Source organism: Erythrolamprus reginae, chromosome 1 (assembly GCF_031021105.1).
Source record: "Erythrolamprus reginae isolate rEryReg1 chromosome 1, rEryReg1.hap1, whole genome shotgun sequence".
Classification (NCBI taxonomy): domain Eukaryota; kingdom Metazoa; phylum Chordata; class Lepidosauria; order Squamata; family Dipsadidae; genus Erythrolamprus; species Erythrolamprus reginae.
This window is the reverse complement of record NC_091950.1, coordinates 409,359,933-409,384,338: the sequence shown is the minus strand read 5'-3', so window position 1 is coordinate 409,384,338 and position 24,406 is coordinate 409,359,933. Positions and strand designations below refer to the sequence as shown.

Genomic DNA, 24,406 nt, shown 5'->3' with positions numbered 1-24,406 from the left:
GACCTAGGAGAAGAGCCTTCTCTGTGGCGGCCCCGACCCTCTTGAACCAGCTCCCCCCGGAGATCAGAACTGCCCCCATCCTCCATGCCTTTCGTAAAGTTCTTAAGACCCATCTCTGCCATCAGGCATGGGGGAACTGAGACATCTCCCCCGGGTCTATACAGTTTATACATGGTATGTTTGTGTGTATGCTTGCTTTTAATAATGGGGGTTTTTAGTGTTTTTTTTAATTATTAGATTTGTTCTTACATTGTCTTTGTTATTGTTGTGAGCCGCCCCAAGTCTATGGAGAGGGGCGGCATACAAATCTAATAAATTTTAAAAAAAACAAAAAAAAAACCCGTCATCATGTATTTTACTATGTGTATATAGATATATATCCACTAAAACAATCATTGTGTATTGGACAAAATATGAATGAATGAATGAATGAATGAATGAATGAATGAATGAATAAATAAATAAATAAATAAATAAATAAATAAATAAATATTCAGCATCTTTGGACAATGGTGGACTGGACTGGGGAAACTTTTGACTTTTGTTGTACTGTTTTGCTGGGGAGGTGGAAAAGATGCTATCCTGCTCTTAGAAGGTAATTATGGGGGGTGGGGATGCTGCTTACCCAGCCTCTGTAGCAATGATGGGCTCCTACGGGTACGGTCAATTACGCAGTACCGGTAGCAAAATTTTGATCCCCCCCCCCCCCCCTTCTGGGCTCTGGGTATGTTTTTCCTATTGCAGTAAATGAGGTGTATAATTTTAGAAGAGCTGTGCGTGCGTGTGTGTACATACACTTTATACAGTAGATAATCAGGGGTGGGCTACTGCCCGGATGGGGGGAAACGCAGTGGGGTAGCAAAAATGGAACTCCACCCCAGAGGACTCAATTTACACTGAAAGATGTTGAAACAAAATGCATAAGCCAGACCCACAGTGTGGTAGTAAACATTTTGGTAGCCCATCACTGCTCTGTGGCCACACACTGATACTCTTTTTGGTATTTGGGGTTGGACATTTTTTCTTAGAAAAGAGAACTGGGATGTGTTGGTTGACAGAGGGGAAAATAGCATTGCAAAGGACAAAAGGAATGGCCTTGAGAGGTGGGAGGAAGTGCATTTAGTTCTGCAAGTTTCCATTACTAGGGCTTTGCAATAAAAACAGTGCTGACCTACATAGCACTGGTTTCCTAGTCTGACCTATTCTTGTAAGTCTGAATTATTTTGCTGGTTTCAGGTGTGGTTTGGTATAAAGGACTTATTTACTTCAATAAGCTTTTTACACGTTTATCCAGTTGAATAAGGATGGGCCTCCCTTAGCCAGAGAGAACCCTGATGTCACTTTGACACCCATATTTGTATGTTTGCTACATTGTCCACTTCTCCACCCAGAAGCATTGGCACACTCCGCACAGAAAGGTTGGCACACTCTATATAAGAATAAAGAAGTGCAGAAATAGCCACCCATCCCCTTGGAGGTGTTGTGGCCTGCCAGAAGCTAGAAGAGCTGGCAGTAAATTTGGACAGTGAGGAGGTTGGGAAGAAACATGGGCCAGTCCTGGAGTCTGGGCAATATTCTGCCAAGTACTCTGTGTTGGAGACAGAGATGGGGCCAGGGCTGTCTGACAGTTATCAGCTGCCTTTGCAGTCGGACATCAATGAGGCAGACGAATAACTGGAGCCTGTTCCCAGTGTGCTCATGCTCAGAATTGCCAGACGAAGGGAACAACTGAGGAACAAGAGTCGACTTGGGGATAAGGCCACAGGTGGATGGTAAATGGTCCCTCCCTTAGAGAATAAAAGAGGAGCGAAAGGGGAGGGGAGTTTGCAGGAGACAATTATTTTGCTTAATTGGTTTGTGATTCTCAGAGATTCCTTGCCATGTTTTGAAGATATCAGCCTGGCAGGTCTCCAAGCCAGATAAGGTTGGTGACTGTGAATTTATCCTTGTAAGACTTTGCTGGATGTGAATGAGAAGAATTCATAGTAGCTTAGTAAAAAGGGATTTTTATTGGGAAAAGGAGTCTGCTTCATGGTTTGGGAGCACTTAGGTTAGAACAGAAGGTCCTACAAGGACATTGAGGTCATCTCAGGGATCTTGGGTGTTTCCTGAGGAACTGTCAGTTTCTACTCTTCTTGACCTGCTTGCCTCAGCTGTCATAGCATTGTGGTGAGGGGGGGGGGATTTGGCATTTAGGAGTGAGAGAAGCACACAGGTAAGTACCTGGTTTGAAGTTTCAAATATTGCTAGGGAGGAATGTTCTCATCACTGTCTGCCTGGTACAGCTAGGCATCATGGACTTGTTTACAGCCTACTCAAGGTCAATGGCTTTGGCAGCCCATATGTGGTAGGCCAATTGGCTGGTGCACCCACCTGACACCTTGGGACATTGGGGTTGGAAGAATGAGGGGTTACTTGGGAGGCTTTGGGGTTCCTTTGTATAAGCATTTTGCACACCTTTTGCTTCAGAACTCTCTTTCCTTTTGTTGCTACCACTTCTTGTTCCAGTAAAAGTATTAATCTCTATCAAATGGAGTTGGGGGTTTTCTTTCCTGGACTTTGAATGGAAGCACACCTGACAGGAACTTTTCATGATCTTGAAGGCCTGCAAAGGTAATGGTGACATTGGCACATATGCTCCCTCAGGATTTTCAAAAGAAACATTAGATTCCTGGTCAACATGTTAAAGACAGACGATAGCTGCACTCGCCTGCTAGAACATCCAAACAAGCTCAAGGTCTGGTCAACATGTGTTTGTTTGTTTGTTTGTTTGTTTGTTTGTTCGTTCGTTCGTTCATTCATTCATTCTTTTATTGTTAGTACAGGGTACATGTGTGTTAGGGTTTGCCATTGTAAAAAACTGCATATTATAAACTGTACCAAACCTGTAAAAAGCTCATGATCACTTCCTTGTTACTTGTTACTTTTATATTTGCCAGAGACGGGGGAGTTGTAAGCTCCGTGCTTGTATTTAGCTTTGTGCTTTTATCTATCTTATTGTATTTTAGCTTCGTGCTTTATCTATTATATATTTTAGCTTTGTGCTTGTTATCTATATTCTGTATTGTTCTGTATTTGCTAAGTGCATATTTGGATTGTTTCTATTTTTTTTATATGTAAATAATACTTATTTAACTAAGTCTGTGTATTGGCTTTATCACACATCCACGCTCTGTTAAAATTCTCTGCTCGGTATTGTTGAAGGTTTCATAGCATAGCTAACCGAGACAAGCCAACATTTATTTATTTATTTGTTTGTTTGTTTGTTTGTCTGTCTGTCTGTCTGTCTGTCTGTCTGTCTGTCTGTCTGTTTGACTTCTATGCTGCCCAATCTCTTAGGACTCAATTTTTTTTAAAAAATATACAGTGGTACCTCATCTTACGAACGCCTCTTCTAATGAACTTTTCAAGATACGAACCTGGTGTTTAAGATTTTTTTGCCTCTTCTTCTGAACTATTTTCACCTTACGAACCCAAGCTGCTGCTGCTGGGATGAAGGGGTTTCTTTTTTCCTCCTTTTTTGAAGAAAGATAAGGGAGGGGCTGCTTGGAGTAGGAAAATTTTGCCGAGAACAAGGTGCTTGCAAAGGAATTGAAATGGTGTCTTTTTAAGAAAGAAAAGGGAGGAGGGAGGGGCTGCTTGGAGTAGGAAAATTTTGCCGAGAACAAGGTGCTTGCAAAGGAACTGAAAGGGTGTCTTTTTAAGAAAGAAAAGAGAGGGGAGACCCCCCTCTTACCTTTCTTCCTTCCCACTCACCCTTTAGCCTAGCCTTGCTTCTTCCACCCGCCCCCTTTAGCTGCTCCTCCCTGCCCTCTGTTCGCCTCCCTGCCCTTATATGCCGCCCCGAATTTGCGGAGAGGGGCGGCATATAAATCCAATAAATCTAATCTAATCTAATCTCCCTTCTAAAGTTTGGGATTTTCCTGAAGGATTTGCACGCATTATTTGCTTTTACATTGATTCCTATGGGAAACATTGTTTCATCTTACGAACTTTTCACCTTACGAACCTCCTCCTGGAACCAATTAAGTTCGTATGATGAGGAATCACTGTATTTATAATATTGATAGTTTCCTCATTTGATCCCATGACAGACATTAAGTGCTGTACCTCATGATTCTTGACAAATGTATATTTTTCTTTTATGTACACTGAGAGCATATGCAGCAAAGACAAATTCCTTGTATGTCCAATCACACTTGGCCAATAAAGAATTCTCTTCTCTTCTCTTCTCCAAGATAGCAGGTATTGGTATAAACATAAACAAAAGCAAATTAGGTACAGGTAAATTTGGACAATAGGACAATAAGACAGGAACGGTAGGCACAACAGTGCGCTTATGCACGCCCCTTGCAGACCTCTTAGGAATGGGTTTCCCTCCATTTATCTTCATGAGAACTAAAGAGGGCCTTGTCTAAAGTGTACTCAGATTGCAGATATTTTATCTGACTTTTCCTTGGCAGTTACACTTCTTCCTGTCTCTCAGGTCCATTTCTGCTTCTCTCTATAGGTAAACATCCACAGAGAAGTGCATTGAACCAGTTTATTTTGGACCTTAACAAAGAAATCTATGGAAAAGTGCCTAACACATATTATTTCTATTATTTATGCGGACAAGCTGCAAACTGAATAAGCTTTGAATCAGAAGCTTGTTAAGTGACTGCTCTTTAATTTAAACGGAAATTAGCTCTATTGATTTCCGATGTCCTAAATCAGTCCCTGCTATAAGCCTTATAGCCTTTTAGCACCTCGGAGCTACCAAAGAAGACAAATCGTGGTCTAGGTTTAATTCCAGGCATCTCCAAGGAGAATTCAGTCAAGACCCAAATGGAATCTTGCAGAGTTAAAGCCCAATCGAACACTCTTATTTTTTTTAAAAATGCTTTAGTGATCATGTGCCTTTTAGAAACGATTTATCTGTCTGTTATTTGTGTTGATTGGGACTCATTGCTCCCAACTCCAGAGATAAAGCCCACTGAGAATTGTTCCAGAAGTGGGCTCCTCCCAGTTCTAACCAGTTCTTTAGAACCGTTAGTAAATTTATTTATTTTATTTATTTATTTATTAAATTTGTATACCGCCCCTCTCCATAGACTCGGGGCGGCTCACAGCAGTGATAGAAACAATGTACAATACAAATCTAATAATGCAAAGTTAAAAACCCATAATTTAAAAAACATGCACACAACACACCATACATAAATTATATAGGCCATAAACTGCCGTTGATGTCATGGAGCCTGTTCTGTTGGTGTCAGTCTGTGGGCAGTGCCATCTTGGATTTTTGTTTTGTTTTTGTTTTTTAAAATAATCTTTATTAAGTTTCTACATAGAAAAATAAAAAGAAAAAAAAATTCAAACAAAACATTCAAAGAAAAAGAAAGAAAAACCCCCAAGACAAACAGACAAATGAACATATAAACTTAAACAAAATATAGAACATATTCAATGTAGTGTTCTTCATATGCACATAGTTATTTGCTTATCATCAATTAATATTTTCTTTCACTAAGTACATATATTTATTTGTTATATAGAAGACATTGTTTGTCAACCATAGAATAGAATAGAATAGAATTTTTATTGGTCAAGTGTGATTGGACACACAAGGAATTTGTCTTGGTGCATATGCTCTCAGCGTACATAAAATAAAATATACATTTGTCAAGAATCATGTGGTACAACACTTAATGATTGTCATAGGGGTCAAATAAGCAATGAAGAAGCAATATTAATAAAAATCTTAGGATATAAGCAACAAGTTACAGTCACACAGTCAACATGGGAGGAAATGGGTGATAGGAATGATGAGAAAAACTAGTAGAAATAGAAGTGCAGATTTAGTAAAAAGTGTGACAGTGTTGAGGGAATTATTTGTTGAGTAGAGTGATGGCATTCGGGAAAAAACCATATTGTTGACTATCACTTCAAGAGACCTAATATTAGGTATTTGTACTTAGTGTATGGAATTGTGGGTTTGTTGTCTTTAGTTCTGTATATTATGTTGTATTCACTTTGTATATTTGTGCGGAAGACACAGATTCATTTTTAGGGGCTTTGTTTTTGGATTGTGGTGCAACTCTGGGTGATCTGGATCTTATTCCAAGTAAGAAGCATTAGTGAACAGTTTAGGGGTGGGTTCTGGATCGGCAGCAAAACGATCCAGAACCCACCCCTAAGCTGTTCACTAATGCTTCTTACTTGGAGTGACCCACTTTTCTATGCATAGCATAGTAGCCCAGCTGGGACAGATTGGAATGGCATCTTTGCTCTAATGTTAGAAACAGAGTAGCGTGAGGCCTCATTCTGTTCCTTCTCTTCTCTAGAACCCAAACAGTGTTTGGAAGTGCTGTTCCCAACTGGGAGATAACATTATGCCTTTATACATTTATAGCCTTTCATAACACGTGCGACCAACCTGAAAGTAATATTAAAATTCAGAGCTCTTGACAGACATGTGTTTCGTGAATTTCTCCAATCTTCTCACACTGGCCTCTCAGAAGGTCAATCTCTCCCCCCCTCCGGAGAATAGCCAATCCCCAGTGTCCATCTCAGGTGAATGCATCTTCATAGCCACATCACAGTTACGGAATGCAACTTCTAATGGTCTCCTCCTGGTCCCCTGTTTTCCAGGAAAGCGAAATTTATCCCACTCTGTGTTAGGAAAGCAAAACTTATCAGAGTCTTCTGAAAACTTCCCCTTCCAAAATCCCAAGGCCACCACCTGTTTCTCATAGCAACCAAAGCATGTGTTAGAAGAGTAGAAACATAGCGAGGTTGACACCAATCCTGTGGGCCCTGGAAGTTATGCAGCAGAAAGTGGTCCCAAAAATACTCTGGCCCTAAGCATGCTTTCAATCTGCTAGGTTGGCAGAAGCTGGGACAAGTAAACGGGAGCTCACTCCATTACATGGCGCTAGGGATTTGAACCGCTGAACTGCTGACCTTTCTAATTGGCTAATTTCTTAGCCACTGAGCCACTGCCTCCCTTAATTGGGAAGCAGGAAAACTTTTTTTTTTTTGAGATATTGCAAATCACCAAGAATTATTCCGGCTCTCCCACCTGCTCAACCTTGCTTGACTTAGTTATATTTTGATCTCCTTCTTTTTTTTAATGATGCTTCTTCTCTAAAGCGATAAAGGGCAGGGAAGGCAGCTGGCTGACAGCAGTATGTTCAGACATCTGATAAAATGGGCACGGATCCACCGAACCTAGCCTGCCGTATATCCACTCATCTTGAAAGTTTACGAGGTTTTATTTGAACGATTCTTAATCAGCAGTCGGTGGTGTTGTTCCCCTATGGCCAGCAAGCACTGACCCAAGGAAGATGGAAATTACCAGATGGGGTGCTTAAGTAGATTGTAGAAGAAGAATGGAAAAGCTAAACAATTTTTTTTTTAATTAACTGCTCTTGTAGCTGTAGGTTTGGGGTGGGTAGTTATGCCCTCATTGTTTTCCTTCGAAGTAGTGTATCAAGAGAGCTATATTTTTAAATATCTCCGCAGAACTTGATTGATAAATTAAAAATCCAACATTGAATTGCATCGAGGTGCAGCCACGCAGGGTGTTTAACACAGTTGTGACAAAAACTACAACTGCGTCAACTAAAGTGATGGAACCAATTATTACATTGGAGGGGTCTGTTATGTTTTTCCCCTAGATGACTAAAAGACTGGAAATTGACATGAAACTCTCCTTTTAAAAAGCAGGATCCCAAGAAAAGAGAGAGCATTAAGATGTTTACCTGCTTAATTTTTGTCTGCATGCTAACAAAAAACTCTGTAATGGGTAAAAAAATCCCATACTTTTATTCTGAAAATAGTTCTGCTATTTAATATAAAGAAAGACTAAGATGTGATAGCAGTGTTCTAATATCTAAGAGGCTACCAGAAGGAAGAAGTGGGGTCAACCTATTCTCCAAAGGATCTAAAGGCAGGGCAAGAACAAAGGGTGGAAACTGAACAGGGAGAGAAGCAACTTAGAACTAAGGATAAATTTCCTGGCAGAACAATGAATCAGTGAAGGTCTTGCCTGCAGAAGTTGATGATGCTCCAGCACTTGAGGCTTTTAAGAAAAGATTGGACGAGGGTTTGCCACAGAGAGGAGGGGAACACTTTATTCTCCAGGGCATTGGAGGGCCGGACGAGGAGCAATGGCTGGAAGCTGACCAAGGAGAGATTCAACCTGGAAATAAGGAAGAACTTCCTGACATTCAGAATGATCAACCAGTGGAACAACCTACCAGCAGATGTTGTGAACTCCAATACTCTGGACTTTTTAAAGAGGAAATTGGACTGCCATTTGGCTAGGATGCTATAGGGTTCCTGCTTAGGCAGGGGGTTGGACTTGATGACCCACATGGTCCCTTCCAACTCTAACAATAAATAAATAAATAAAAAAAGAACCATTTGTCTGAAATCAGCTCCTGCTTGAGCCAGACTAGAAGACCTCCAGGGTCTCCTCCAACTCTGTTATACCATTTTTTTTGTTCATGTGTCATCCATTTAGTTTTAAAAAGAAGATCATGCAACCATTTTTATTCTTCCTTCCCTTTATTGCTTATTGGTCCTTTTTGCAAAGTGCTCCTGGATTCTAGCAGGTTTCTGAGAAATAGAGATGGTGAACTATTGCTAACTCAATGCTTTGATGCTTTGATGCTGTGTTAAGACAGTGTTACTAGATACATTTGTTTGTTTGTTTGTTTGTTTGTTTCTATCTATCTATCTATCTATCATCTATCTATCTATCTATCTATCTATCTATCTATCTATCTATCTATCTATCTATCTATCTATCTATCTATCTATCTATCTATTAGATTTGTATGCTGCCCCTCTCCGTAGACTCGGCAGCTGCATGGTGGAGCTATATGGCAACTATCTCTATCTATTTCACTTTATTTTCTTTGTTGCTGTCATCTGCTTTTGTTTTCATTTTAAAGCAGGTAGAAGAGATGACCTTAAGTAGGTAGAATCACTGAGATTACTGCAAAAAGACAACAACAACAACAACAACAACAACAACAACAAAGTTGGAATGTACCTTGGAGGTCTTCTAGTCCAACCCCCTGCTTAGGCAGGAAACCCTACACTACTTCAGACACATGGTTTTCCAACATCTTCTTAAAACTTCCAGTATTGGAGCATTCACAACTTCTGGAGGCAAGCTGTTCCATTGATTAATTGTTTTAACTGTCAAGAAATGTCTCCTTAGCTCTAAGTTGCTTCTCTCCTTGATTAGTTTCTACCCATTGCTTTTTGTTCTACCCTCGGGTGCTTTGGAGAATAGTTTGATTCCCTCTTCTTTGTGGCAACCCTTGAGATATTGGGACATATCATGTCTCCCCTAGTCCTTCTTTTCATTAAACTAGACATACCCAGTTCCTGCAACTGTTCATAATATATTTTAGCCTCTAGTGCCTTAATCCTCATTGTTGCAGTTCTCTGCACTCTTTTTAGGGTCTCAAGATCCTTTTTATATCATGGTGAATGAAACTGAATGCAACTGAATTACCAAGACCTTATAAAGTAGTATTAACACTTGATTATGATGCAAGAGTCCAGTTTAAGCACTTTTGACAGACAACTTTCTGACCTTTACTGGATGATATCCAATAAAGGGGTTCTCACCATCTTAATTCTTAATGAGCTTCACAGTCAAAATATTCTTGAGAATTTTATAATATGACATTGGAATTTCCTTTTCGCTTCTGATCTCTTAATTCCATGTATACATTGAAATCAAGAAAGGTGTTAAATAGGAGGTTACAGGACTGACAGGAATGGAAGCAAGACAGGATTCTGAACAGGGATGCTTTATTTCTAACTTCAGCACCACAGACAACACAAGTGGACAGAACAGCAACTCGGTGTTTGACAGCTCCTTTTATAGTCGAGCTGTCAAACTGGCAACCAATTTCCCACTAGCCAAGTGCTCGCATCTTAACCAATCAGGCTTCGACTTACAGCTGGCTTGAGTATTTTGGCATCATCGTAAGCCCAAGGACTTAACAAAATGAACAAATTCTGTGGTAGGGAAAATGGGGAATAGATGCTGGCTTCCTTTTGTGCGACATAGTTTTGAGTCTTTATACAGCACAGACAGTTGTCTTCTCAAAGATAAAAGTGCCATGTTTCCCCATTCTCTCCTGATAAGCCTTAGTATATAACGTCTCTTGTTTATTCCATCAAGAGTTCTGCAAGGGAGATTAAAATCTCTGGATTGATATTTGGCCCAAGATAACACAGTGAGCTTTAACAACTGATAACCGAACGAGGATTCCTGTCTACAGGCCAGCATGATGACTTTATCCAGGTAGCCACATGCTGATGGACTTTTAATTTAGTCCCCAACAGTTTAAGATGTTCCAAGAAAATGCTTTTATTCTGTTAAGAGATTTTTGCCTAAGATGGAAAGAGGACCCCTTGCCACTTGCTTCCACTTCCGGTGTCCCAAAACAATTCCAAATTACAAACAAAAAACAAAACAACCCCCCTACCCCCCACACCTTCAACTCAAGTAACTCACATTTCAATATCACTCTGTGAGCTGCACTGGCTGCCAATTGGTCTCTAGGCGCAATTCAAAGTGATGGTTACGACGTCTAAAGTCCTACATGGCTTAGGACCAGACTACTTTCGGAACCATCTTCTAACTCATGTATCCCAGCAGTCGGTTAGGTCCCACAGAGTCGGCCTTCTCCAGGTCCTGTCGGCCAGATAATGTCGTCTGGCGAGACCTAGGGGAAGAGCCTTCTCTGTGTTGGACCCAGCCCTCTGGAATGAACTCCCCCTGGAGATACGTACTGCCCACTCCCTCCTGGTCTTTCGTAAAGCTCTGAAGACCCATCTCTGCCGCTGGGCCTGGGGGCCGTGAGTGATGAGATTGTCTTCGGCCAATATGATGAATGATTGAATTTGATGAATGTATATGGGTTTTTCAAAACATTTAGCAGTTTGTATCATTCTTTTAAAATAAATTAGATTTCTTTTATATATTGTTGCTGTGAGCCGCCCCGAGTCTTCGGAGAGGGGCGGCATACAAATTTATTTATTTATTTATTTATTTATTTATTTATTTATTTATTTATTTATTTATTTATTTATTTATTTATTTATTTATTTATTTATTTATTTATTTATTTATTTATTTGTGTTTGTTTGATTGATTGATTGATTTTTATGCCGCCCTTCTCCTTAGACTCAGGGCAGCTTACAACATGTTAGCAATAGCACTTTTTAACAGATCCAGCATATTGCCCCCACAATCCGGGTCCTCATTTTACCTACCTCGGAAGGATGGAAGGCTGAGTCAATCTTGAGCCGGTGATGAGACTTGAACACCTGACCTACAGATCTACAGTCAGCTTCAGTGGCCTGCAGTACAGCACTCTACCTGCTGCGCCACCCTAGCTCTTAAAAATTATTATTATTGTTATTATTTATAATATTGCACGCCACCCTGAGTCACTTTGAGAAGGGTGGCATAGAAATCTAATAAATAAATAAATATTAATAAATTGGTAATTTTGCTCAAGAGGCTAGAAGAGCGGCTGGTGGAGGTGTGCACCTACAATGCTACCTGCCCCAATCTGCTGCTAGAAACATCCAATTTGTTCTGCCTAATGATAGGTCTGGCCGTCTATTTCTGAGCAATAAAAGTAAAAAATCTGTTAGGAATGTCATCAGGCAACAGAAGAACAAGCATACGGTTAATGAAAATACAGGAGACTTCGTGGAAGGAGTCTATAGATATCACAGAATTGGCTCACCTTCGGTATTGATTTCAGAGGTGATTCCAGCAGCTCAGGTGGCTTTAAATAAAAGAGACAATTAGATGAACGAGTAGAGGAGACATCTCTCTGGGCCTGTTAGTCTTGGTAGTTAAACAAAATCTCTGTGTTCTATGACAGCAAAACAGTGAAGGCTTTGGGAATAATTATAAAATATTTCTGTGGTTGCCATTCTTTGTCCAGGACTAGAAGTATTGAAGAAAAAGATTGGAAACATTCTTGGCCAGAAGGATTAGAGCAGAGTGTCAAACTCAAGGCCCACAAGCCAGATCCAGGGAGCTTAGTTCTGGCCCACGGGGCTGCCCTGGAAAGCAGTGAAGGACCGGGCCACGATGCCTCTGCTAGCAAAAATGGAGCTTGGGAGGGCCCATCTGAGCTTCTTTTACAGCTGTGATGGCCTCCCACAGCCCTCTGCCAGGGAAAAGGGAGCTTGGGAGCAGTGTTCCCTCTAATTTTTTTGGGGGGTGGGCGGAAAAGTATAGTGTCTGAGCGGCAGTCCCTTCGGGACTGGGCGACACAGAAATAATAAATCAATAAATAAATCAATAAATAAATCAATAAATAAATCAATAAATAAATAAATATAAACAAACAAACAAACAAAAACCCACCCTGTTTTGCCTCAGAGAATTTCAAAATAAAATACTGTACTGTGTGTCTATAACAGTGAGCTCATAATAGGGCAACTCTATCAATATCAAAATGCCACTTAAATAGTTGAGCTAGTTTCAAACTAGATTTTGATTTTCTTTCTCTCTTCCTTACTCCCATTCTTTTTCTTTTTCTTTTCCTTCCTCTCTTTTTTCTATCTGTTTCTCTCTCTTCCTCTCTTCCTCTCTCTCTCCTTCCCTCTCACTCTTTCCCTCTCGGCTTCTGGGCAGGTTTGGAAAACTCTGAGTTGATGATGATTTTTAAGTGAGCGATTGCTCACTGCTCAGCTTAGAGGGAACTATGCTTGGGAGGCTCATATGTAGCCCACCCATGGTCCATTTTGGCTGCAATGGCTTCCTGCAGCTCTCTGCCAGTGAAAATGGAGCTTGGAAGGGCCCATCTGAGCTTTTTTTACAGCTGTGATGGCCTCCTGCAGCCCTCTGCCATAGAAAAAGGAGCTTAGGAGGCTCATATGTAGCCCACCCAAGCTCCATGTTTGGCTACAATGGCTTCCTGCAGCCCTCTGCCAGTGAAAATGGAGTTTGGGAGTGCTCCTCAGCTCCATTTTCACTAGTAGAGCGCTCAGACCACCACAGGTGCCCCGAACAAGTGATGTCAAGCTGGCCATACCCACTTACCACGCCCTCCTCCCCAAGGTCAAACACAACCCTGATGCAACCCTTAATTAAATCAGGTTTGACACCCACCCTGGATTTGGTGACAGTTCTTAGGTAGAGAGAAGCGGGGAGGAATGAAAACTCATTACAACAGCCTTCTGCAGCCTGACACACTCTAGATATGTTGGACTTCAATTCCTGTAAGATTCTGGGTTAGAATATGTGACACACCTGGAGGGCACTAAGTTGAAGCGGCTTAAAACACCATGTAGCAGATCTTCATTCAAACAAAATTCACCTTTTGTTACTATGGAAGCAGGTTGTGTAAAGCAGAGGATGATCTATGAGACAGGAAACCTATTCAAAAAATTTTGCTTTAACCATTTGTTGTCAAAAAAAGCAAAGGGAAGTTTTAATCAGAAACTGAAGCATCTCTTTCTATTCTCCCTCCCATGGGATATTATTATTATTATTATTATTATTATTATTATTATTATTATTATTATTACTATTATTATGTCAGTACAACACAGCAAATAAGATCACTATGCTGGATTTCGTATTCCATCACCATTCGGGCGCTTCCCAAGCACCTAGGACTGCAAGATGTAGCGGCGAATTATGTTTGCCGATCCCAGTAAAGCGGCCTTTTGCAATTGACAGATGGAGATTTTGTCAATTCCGATGGTTTTCAAATGTCCGCTGAGATCCTTTGGTACTGCGCCCAGCGTGCCAAGTACCACTGGGACCACTTTCACTGGCTTATGCCAGAGTTGTTGCAGCTCGATTTTTAAATCTTCGTATTTCACTAATTTCTCTAGCTGCTTCTCCTCAATTCTGCTGTCCCCTGGGATTGCGATGTCGATGATCCATACTTTCTTTTTCTCCACAATCACAATGTGTGGTGTGTTATGCTTCAGAATTTGGTCAGTCTGAAGTCGGAAGTCCCACAGTAGTTTTGCTTGATGATGATGATGATGATGATGATGATTATTATTATTATTATTATTATTACACTTTAAAGTCAGCAAAAGTAAGTAACCGAGCTAAAAAATAAAATGTTTTTTTTCCGTATGCAAGTGAGCAACAACATAACTCATGATTATTATCTGGGCAATGATTTTAGTAAAATGGAATAGTTTCGCTTTAAAGCTTATGAAAGAGAACTTTGTTTTTCTCTGTATAAAAATACCAGATTTTTTGGGGTGAGGTGGGGAGGGAAAAGATGACAATCTTTTGTTTTACTGAGTAATTTAAATAATTTTAGGAACAGTTCAATAATCTTAATACTAATATAGATATTTTGGATTTTTATCAAATAGTGTTTAGTAGTGTTGGAAGAAATATCCATATAGTTCAGTTCCAAGCCAGGAGACAAAATCACTCATGCCCTCATCACCTCGAGGTTCGATTACATGGAGCTACCTTTAAAAAGTGTTCGGAAACTTCAGATCGTGCAGAATGCGCCCGCTAGAGCCATCGTTGGGCTTCCTAGATTCGCCCACGTTTCTGCAACACTCCGCGGCCTGCACTGGCTGCCGATCAGTTTCCGGTCGGTAATGTGTTGGTAATGACCTTTCAAGTGTTGGTAATTACCTTTAAAGCCCTACATGGCATTGGGCCAGAATACATCTGGAACCGCCTTCTACTACTGCACAAATCCCAGCGGCCGATAAGATCCCACAGAGTTGGCCTTCTCCGGGTCCTGTCGACCAAACAATGTCGTTTGGCGGGCCCCAGGGGAAGAGCCTTCTCTGTGGCGGCCCCGGCCCTTTGGAATCAACTCCCCCCAGAGATTAGAACGGCCCCCACCCTCCTTGTCTTTCGCAAATTACTCAAGACCTACCTTTGTCATGAGGCGTGGGGGAGTTAAGATATTCCTTCCTTTAGGCCAGTACAAGTTATGCATGGTATGTTTGTGTGTATGTTTGGTTTTTTATAATAAGGTTTTTTTTAGTTGTTTTATTAAATTGGATTGTTATATGTTGTTTTACCATTGTTGTTAGCCGCCCTGAGTCTGCGGAGAGGGGCGGCATACAAATCCAATTAATAATAATAATAATAATAATAATAATAATAATAATAATAAAAATAAAAATAAAAGTGGAGGCTGGAGGCTGATTGGAAAGATGGTTTAATGGTGAAACAGAAGCACGTGGGTAGTTCTGGGCAATTAAGACATAGAGTTGAGAGTGGGGTTTTTTTATACCTTCTCTTGGGCTTTGCATTTGAACTTCCTGTTCCTGTACGAGAACATGTATTCTATTGGTTGTTTTCAGACTCCTATGGGGCCAAGTAGGGGTTATTTAGGAGTCATAGCAGGCTCTATAGGCAAAGTATAAACCTTACATATTGGTTTGAATTAAATTTGGTTGAGGTTTCTGAGGGTGATACTATAATTCCTATTGTGGCTTTTGGCTCTTGGGTGAGGGCTAATCTGTCTTTGTTCGGACTTTGCTCTGAGTTTCTATCTCTGTTAAGATTTTTTATTTCTCTTTTAGGGAAAATATTTTATCCTGCCTTTTAAAAATATTCTTCAAAAAACATTTTTCTACGAAAGGAGGTGGCGGCTTCCCATAGTATAGTTTCTGTCTTGCTGCAATAATTAATATGGGATTGTTGTAAGAATGGGTGTGACTGACTTTTAATCAATTGGGGATTTTACATAGTCATGTAATTTTATATTAATTGGATTAATTATATTGTAATTCACTGTTTTTATATGCCGTAAGCCACCCTGAGTCTTTGGAGAAGAGCAGCATAGAAATCCAATCGATCGATCGATGGTTAGATAGATAGATAGATAGATAGATAGATAGATAGATAGATAGATAGATAGATAGATAGATAGATAGATCTTTTAAAATGGCTTTGTAAACTTTATCTGGCAACTGGCAACTAGTCCAAATTTTTCTGAGGCTTAGAATTAAACTTGCAGAAGTGTACAGTAAGCATATACTGTATACATTTGTCCTCTCTAGAAAAAAGAAGAAAATTCGTAGTCTAGATACAAATAAATATTAGTTTTCTTCTGCAATTGGGATATAGCATATCCACGCATCCACCCACCCACCATCTATCAGAATTCTGTCTAGTACAGGGGTAGGCAAAGTTCACTGTTCTATGACATGTGGACTTCAACTCCCAGAATTCCTGAGCTGGCATGATTGGCTCAGGAATTCTGGGAGTTGAAGTCCACAAATCATAGAAAAAGCCAACTTTGCCTACTCTTAGTCTAGTATCATCAGAGTGAGGCCAACACTTTCTACCCAATGCATTAGAAAGGTTGAATAGAAGAGAGTATCATGTCCAACAGCAATATTAGTGGGGTCTGTTATGGCCACAATCCTGTGCTGAACAGAACAAACCTAATTCCGTAGGAGAAGACAATCATGTTGCATGGGAGATACTTGAGTTCAATTCTTCCTTGTCCTTATGCGGCTTCCGTAGATGGTTAAAAACAAAAACAAAAACCCAGCACTAAAATTCTTGGCCCACCTGCTTTACATTCTGGGCTGAGGTTTTCTAGGCTGAGAAAAGATGTATGTCTGAATAACTCCTTAAAAAGCGACAGTGGGGGGGGGGGGGGGGGGGTTTGCCCTGCGGCAGCTTACATCCCTTTTTCCCACCACGAAATGCATTGACCTGACATCTTGTCACATTTCCCCCCCCCCCATCTCTCCATCTGCAACATTTGAATGGGAGATGAGCATCTCACAGGCTTCTGTTGTTCATCAGTAGGAGATCTCTTTGAAATGTGACCCTTTGGTAATTGTTTTAATTGTCAGTCTGTTCTGATGAAAAGAGTGTGTGGGGGAAGCAACACAACTGAATGTCACTGTTGGTGTTGGCTGAAATCCGCCTTGAAATCTTCACTCTAATTATTCTTCTGCTCCGATAATACATGTTGTGGTCATTTTCTCAGATGTTCTTTGCTTCCTTCATATTATTTTCCCTTGTGCCTGCATACACAATTTGATGGTGATTATGTATCATCAAATCAGTGTTGACTTTTTGTGACCACAAAGAAGATCTTCTCCGGGGTGTTCTGTTCCCACTTCAGGCTATTACAACAATGTACCTTATCAACTTCTATTCTTTCCTTTTCCACCTTTCCCAGTATTATAATTGGCCTCCAGAGGACTAAGTCCTCTCCGAATGTGTCCAAAGTGTGATAATTTGAGCTTGGTTATTTGCGCCTTGAATGAGAACTTTGGGTTGATTAGTTCCATGATCCATTTGTGGTCCATGGTATTCTCAGGAGTCTTCTCTAACATCCAGAGAGTCAATGCTGTTACTATTCCATTTCTTCAGAGTCCATAGGTGAACACAGTGATGGCCAATTTTTAAATCTTGCTTGAAATTTGACCATGTTTGAGTTCCTCCAGATTAAATTTTAAAACTGTTTATACAAGGCACTTGGAGAAACCTGTAACACATTTTTTTAAAGTACATAAACCAAGATGAAATATTCATTTTAGGAAACATGTTAGAAACAAGCACTTTGCTTAAAAGGATTATAGGAGGATAACTCAGTTCTCTGAAGAAAAGCCAGCCAGGACAGTATTATATTATGCAATAAATAATAATAATAACCTGCGACAGTATCTTTAACACCAACAAACAACATCTGAATAACTGTGCAATGAAACATAATAATAAATTACATCCTTCGACAAATAACACCTGCCTATTATAGGTCCTTGGAAAGGAATGTATGTATGTATGTATGTATGTATGTATGTATGTACGTACGTACGTACGTACGTACAGTATGTATCACATGTTTTTTGCTGATTTTTTAAAATTAAGGGAGACTAGGATAGCACTATCTCGTCCTTGACAGAGAAGAAAACACACACACACACACTTATACTTCTCAAAAAATAAAGGGAACACTCAAATAACACATCCTAGATCTGAATGAATGAAATATTCTCATTGAATACTTTGTTCTGTACATGTGAAATTGATTGTCAATCAGTGTTGCTTCCTAAGTGGACAGTTTGATTTCACCGAATTATGATTTACTTGGAGTTATATCCTGTTGTTTAAGTGTTCCCTTTATTTTTTCAGCCCATATTTATTCACACATCTATCTATCTATCTATCTATCTATCTATCTATCTATCTATCTATCTATATCTATCGATCTACAGTATCTTTCTATCTATCTATCTATCTATCTATCTATCTATCTATCTATCTATCTATCTATCTATCTATAAATATACTGTATAGATATAGATAGATATAGATACAGATATATGCACATACATATATACTTTGTACACAGATGACTTACCATCTGTAAAGAAATAATATGGGAGGGGGGTAAGACACCCTAACACCCCTCAGAGTATGTGTGTCTGTGCACATTCCAGCATAACTCTAGAATGCCTGGGCCATTAAGGAGAGCGAGTGCGGCATCCTAGAGCGGCAATTGTTTGTGATGTCACTTCTGTTGCAGCTTCCTCTGGAAAGCCAGCCATGTCATTCACCTTCCACTGGACCAATGGGGAAGCCTGATGTTCCCTTCTCTTGGCAGAAGGCATGTCCTGGTGGATTTGGGGCAAAGTGCCATGACTGTAGAAAGGGCGGGAAAGAGGAACACAGAGAAGGGAGAAGGCAGAGGGCAGGGATGATGGGTGTGGGAGTAGGGAGAAGAAAGGCCCCTCTCAAAGGCTCCCTGTAAAACAGCTTCAAGCAAAGAGGGCAAGTTGTCAGGGAAGTGCCTCTTAATGGAGATAATCACCTCAATGGCTGTTTCCTGTATAATTTTTCCCAAGCTGTTGGCCAGGGCAATTGAGAATTATAATTCTCAACACAGTAGTTGAGGCAGCTTTCTTCTACAACTGGTAACAGGGCCAGGCCCAAGTGTCTTTTTCTTACATTTACTTTATTGCATTTCATAATAATAGTTTACAGCAAGTTACTTTGATTTGACACTATAGATATAATTCATTCCTTTTCCTGTCTAGTACAGGATTGGGATAAATAAATTCCTGGGCAACGCCGGGTTACCAGCTAGTAGGTAGATAAAAATGCCAAATCCAGTCTAAATATATGACGGATTGTTTGATCAACATAACGACGATATATTAACTTTTATGTTACCTGATTTCCAGCAACTCTAACTGCTTTACAAGCTACTTCAAACATTAAAAAAAAAAAGGGGGGGGGACTAGAAAGAAAAACGGGTAAAGATGGCAAGATGAAAAAACCCCAAATATATTATCCCTTTGCACATCATTATTACATAATGTTTATGACAAGAACAAATATTCTTGAGGGTACACAAGAGCCAAACCAAATTTAAAGACTGAGGAAAGAGACCATGGAGCAAGAAAGAACATTAAAAGAGGATATACTGCCCCCATCCTCCTTGCCTTCCATAAGAGTCTTAAGACTCACCTATGTCGCCAGGCTTGGGGGCAATTAGGTCTCAGCCCCCTGGCCAACGAAATGAGATATATGTTGTATGATTGAACTGGTTTTTAAATATTGGATTTTTAGATTGTAATTTTAAATTTAATTAGATTTGCTTTTGTACTTTATTATTATTATTATTAATAATAATAATAATAATAATAATAATAATAATAATAATAATAATATACAGTATATACAGAGAGGGTTTGCAACTTGGGCGTCCTCCTCGATCCACAGCTCACATTAGAGAAACATCTTTCAGCTCTGGCGAGGGGGGCGTTGGCCCAGGTTCGCCTGGTGCACCAGTTGCCGCCCTATTTGGACTGGGAGTCACTGCTCACAGTCACTCATGCCCTCATCACCTCGAGGCTCGACTACTGTAACGCTCTCTACATGGGGCTACCTTTGAAAAGTGTTCGGAAACTTCAGAACGTGCAGAATGCAGCTGCGAGAGCAATCATGGGCTACTTAAAACCCACCTCTGCTGCCAGGCATGGGGGAATTGAGATACCCTTTCCCCCTAGGCCTTTACAATTTTATGCATGGTATGTCTGTATGTCTGTTTGGTTTTTATTATAATGGGTTTTTAATTGTTTTTAGTATTGGATTATTATTATATGCTGTCTTATTATTGCTGTTAGCCGCCCAGAGTCTCCAGAGAGGGGCGGCATACAAATCCAATAAATAATAATAATAATAATAATAATAATAATAATAATAATAATAATGCCGCCCCTCTCCAAGGACTTGGAGTGGTTCACAACAGGACAATACAGAATATACAAATCCAATGGTTTTTTAAAAACAGTTTAAAACCCTTATAAAAATAATCATACAACTCAAACAAACCATACTTAAATTATAATAGCTAACAGGTACATTAATTTCCCCATGCCTGGCGACATAGGTGAGTTTTCAAGGGTTTACGAAAGGCAAGGTGGGGGCAGTCCTGATCTCTAGGGGAAGTTGGTTCCAGAGGTCTGGGGCTGCCACAGAGAAGGCTCTTCCCCTAGGTCCCTCCAGACAGCATTGTTTAGTCAACGGGACCCAGAGAAGGCCAACTCTGTGGGACCTAATTGGTCGCTGGGATTCGTGCGGTCCCGGAGGTATTCTGGTCCGATGCCATGTAGGGCTTTATAGGACATAACCAACACTTTGAATTGTGACCGGAAACTGATTGGCAGCCAGTGCAAGCGCGGAGTGTTGTTGTATTATATGCTCTCTCTCTCTCTCTCTCTCTCTCTCTCTGTGTGTGTGTAATAAATAAATAAATCTGAAGATCTGACATACTACTTGGAGGACTCAGAATAGATTGATAGTTGGAGAGCCTAAATGTAAAACCAATATCTCAAGTAGAGACTTTTAGGAGATAACAACATGTTATGTGAATGTGAAGAGACACAGAGGCCAGCTCATGCTGCTGGTATGTTTGCTACTTCCAAAAACATGTATTTATTTTGACCAACGACAAAGCCAAGAAGGTAGCTTCATTTCAGCAGTTTAAAGTTTGATCTAGACATGGAAGAGTCACATAATATTGACTTAATACTGTGATATGTATATATGTACGGACATTCCAGTGGTGGGTTCCTATCAGTGTGATCCGGTGCGCCAATCCAGTGGTGGTCCAATTGGGCAATTCTGGCACAACAACTCTGGTCTGTCTTTGCTAGCCCGTGCGTGCCACCATAATTTAAAAAAACAATTTTCTGCAATTTTTGGCCCTCGATACATGTGCAGAAGGAAAATTGTCCATCTGAGCATGCGCAGTAGCAAAATTGCAATGCTCACGCAGCGCACTGGTAGGAAAAGGTAAGCAACCCATCCCTGACCCATTCCTACATTCACAGAAACCACATTTTATATAAACACCCCTGTTAAACAGTGACAATCTCTGTTTTTCAAATGAAGCAAAATGAATAGTATTTCTAAAAGACATTTTTTAAAAAGAGAACAGCAGTGCTGGGAACACTGGCAATCAGTAAGTTTAGAGAGAAAAGTGTCAGCTTTCCCAGCTCTCTCACCTTGTTGGAAACAATCTTCAGTTTCAAAATTATTTCATGAATCTCTCATTCTTGGATTTTCCTGGTTCCATGCCCTACAAATAAATCTTTGGCTTACTAGGGCTGGGTTGGATATTATAGAAACATAGAAACATAGAAGATTGACAGAAGAAAAAGACCTCATGGTTTATCTAGTCTGCCCTTTTTTCTTTTTGACCTTCTGACCCAGGCATCTAATAGAGGCTCCTGATCTCCCATGCCTCCCTCCTCCTCTGACACCGAAATCTGCATGCACAGCGGTGGTAGGAGCAATCCGCCCCGGACTGGATGGAGGAAACATAGAAACACAGAAGACTGACGGCAGAAAAATACCTAATGGTCCATCTAGTCTGCCCTTATACTATTTCCTGGTTTTTATCTTTAAGATGGATATATGTTTATCCCAGGCATGTTTAAATTCAGTTACTGTGGATTTACCAACCACATCTGCTGGAAGTTTGTTCCAAGCATCTACTAATCTTTCAGTAAAATAATATTTTCTCACGTCGTTTCTGATCTTTCCCCCAACTAACCTCAGATTGTGCCCCCTTGTTCTTGTGTTCACTTTCCTATTAAAAGCACTTCTCTCCTGAACCTTATTTAACCCTTTAACATACTTAAATGTTTCGACCATGTCCCCTCTTTCCCTTCTGTCCTCCAGACTATTTAGATTTAGTTCTTTGAGTTCCAGACTATACAAATTGAGTTCATTAAGTCTTTCCAGATACATTTTATGCTTAAGACCTGCCACCATTTTTGTAGCCCGTCTTTGGACCCGTTCAATTTTTATCAATATCTTTTTATAGGTGAGGTCTCCAGAACGGAACACAGTATTCCAAATATTATAGTCTTTGTTGGCTCTAGACAGTTGGACTGTAATGGGTTTCTTCTTTGCATCCCACTCAAGCAACAGCTATGAACTTTATGCATGTTTTATCTATTCCTTCTGCAGATTTTTTTCTTGCCTAATTTATGGTCTCTGAGTCCCAGCGTAATCTGTCGGGTTCCCTGATTTATAGTCTAAGTCATAAACCACTGAAAAGCAGCTTGCTGCCTCTTCCTTGTTTGTCACTCGGTCTAGTACAGAAGTACTACACTTTTCAGAGTATAAAATGCATCAGAGTATAAGATGCACCTTAGTTTTAGGGGAGGAAAATAGGGAGGAAAAAAATCTACCTACCAGGTATTCATCTGGCTAGTGTCCTTATTCTGGTCTGCTTCAAACATTATTTTATCTCCTGGTTAGATCTGAAAAAAAATCTTTTTCCGAGAGAGTAGCAATGAAAACAAGACTGCAAAGACTTAGGGCTGGAAGAAAAACTTATTTGGAGAGAGTAGGAATGAAAAAAATTCTGCAAGCAGGAAGATTGTTAACACCTCATTAGTGTTGGGCAGAGCTACTTGGCCCATACCCTGTTGGGCAGAGAGAAGTTTGCACACATGGAAGTTAACCCACCAAATAACCACAGTTAACCACTATACCTAATTGAAGTCTTCAATGAAAGCTTTCTTGTAAAATATATTTTACTTCTCTTTTATCAAACTGCTTCTCTAAATAAACTAGCATACAATACTTTCATATAACTCTTATAATATCCACCACTGCAACTACTAAGCACTAACCACTAAACTACAAACCACTCTTTAACAATCCACCCACTGTAACAAACCTCTCTGTATCAAACCACTCTGTAACAAAACCACACCCTTGCAGGATACAGCCAACCAGGTTGCACCACATTTAGCAAACCCATGATTACATGCTGATTATGGCTTATATCAGCCTCTCCCATGGTTACTGTGCGCAGAATTCCTCAATCTATGACAGAGGTACATAGAATTCCTCAGTCTATGATAGAGGTACACAGAATTCCTCAACCTATGACAGAGGTACACAGAATTCCTCAATCTATGACAGAGGTGCACAGAATTCCTCAACCTATGACAGAGGTACACAGAATTCCTTGCCTAAATATGGTCTACATCCTGTTTCCTTTCTCCTAAAGATGAATAGTACCTTATATGATTTATCATATGCCCTAAACAGATATGAATTGGGTAACTCTCCCTGCTGCAAGAGCTATAGACGCTTATCAGCAAACACTTATCTCCTTAAAACAGAATTTAAACAATAGACACAAAACTTAAATACAGGAAATACTTATCTTCTGAAAAGAGAATTGGAACAATAGACATTGATCTTCTGAAAACAAAATTTAAACTATTTTATACCCAATGTATTTTTCCTTCAGTTACAAACCATTTACTTGCATTGTAATATTACCTTCAGAAATAAACTTATTTCTGACAGTTAGGCCTGAAAAAATATTTTCAGAGGGAGAAGCAATGTAAATAAGCTTGCAAAGACTTGGGGCTAGAAAAAAAACTTATTCGGAGGGAGTAGGAATGAAAAAATCCTGCAAGCCTGGAAGATTTTTTCACCTTGTTAGAGCTGAAAAACCTTTTTTGGAGGAATAGTAATGAAAACAAGCCTGCAAGCCAGAAAGATCATTAGCACCTTGTTAGGGCTTGGGGGGGAGGGGGAGCCTTTGAAAAATCTACATTTGGAGTATAAGAAGCACTCAAATTTTAAGCCTCATTTTTTTTGGTGTGTGTGTTATACTTCAAAAATTACGGTATTTGCTTGTGCAAACCTAGAAAAGATGGCTATATTCTCCCAAGTGATAGCTTAACCTCAAAAGCAGTGATGCAGTTATGATGTTCAGGGTTGAAATCCAAAGAGGACTTATGAATAAAAGTCTAAATCAGGGGTATCAAACTTACAGCCAACAGGCTAGATCCAGACACAGCTCTCTCTTTTTTTAAAAAAAATATTTTTAATTGATTTTTGTAATGTTAAAAACATACACAC

General features: G+C 39.9%; 1 protein-coding gene and 1 long non-coding RNA gene across 3 annotated transcripts in view; one reads left to right on the top strand and one right to left on the bottom strand.

Annotated features, from left to right (window-relative positions):
* CALN1 (calneuron 1) overlaps positions 1-24,406 on the top strand; it is a 404,827-nt gene that overhangs the window by 175,690 nt on the left and 204,731 nt on the right. The window contains exon 1 of one of the 2 annotated variants that reach the window (XM_070735235.1): positions 23,337-23,484. The exons of the other annotated variant lie outside the window; for it this stretch is intronic. The gene's annotated coding sequence lies outside the window, so the exon portion shown is untranslated. Of the gene's footprint in view, positions 1-23,336; positions 23,485-24,406 lie in introns of those variants that run through there. 2 annotated transcript variants of the gene reach the window in all.
* LOC139162310 (uncharacterized) lies at positions 17,172-23,021 on the bottom strand. The gene is made up of 3 exons (XR_011558300.1): positions 22,715-23,021; positions 21,517-21,590; positions 17,172-17,489 (listed from the first exon to the last, which is right to left on the bottom strand). It is a non-coding gene; the product is annotated as an uncharacterized lncRNA (long non-coding RNA).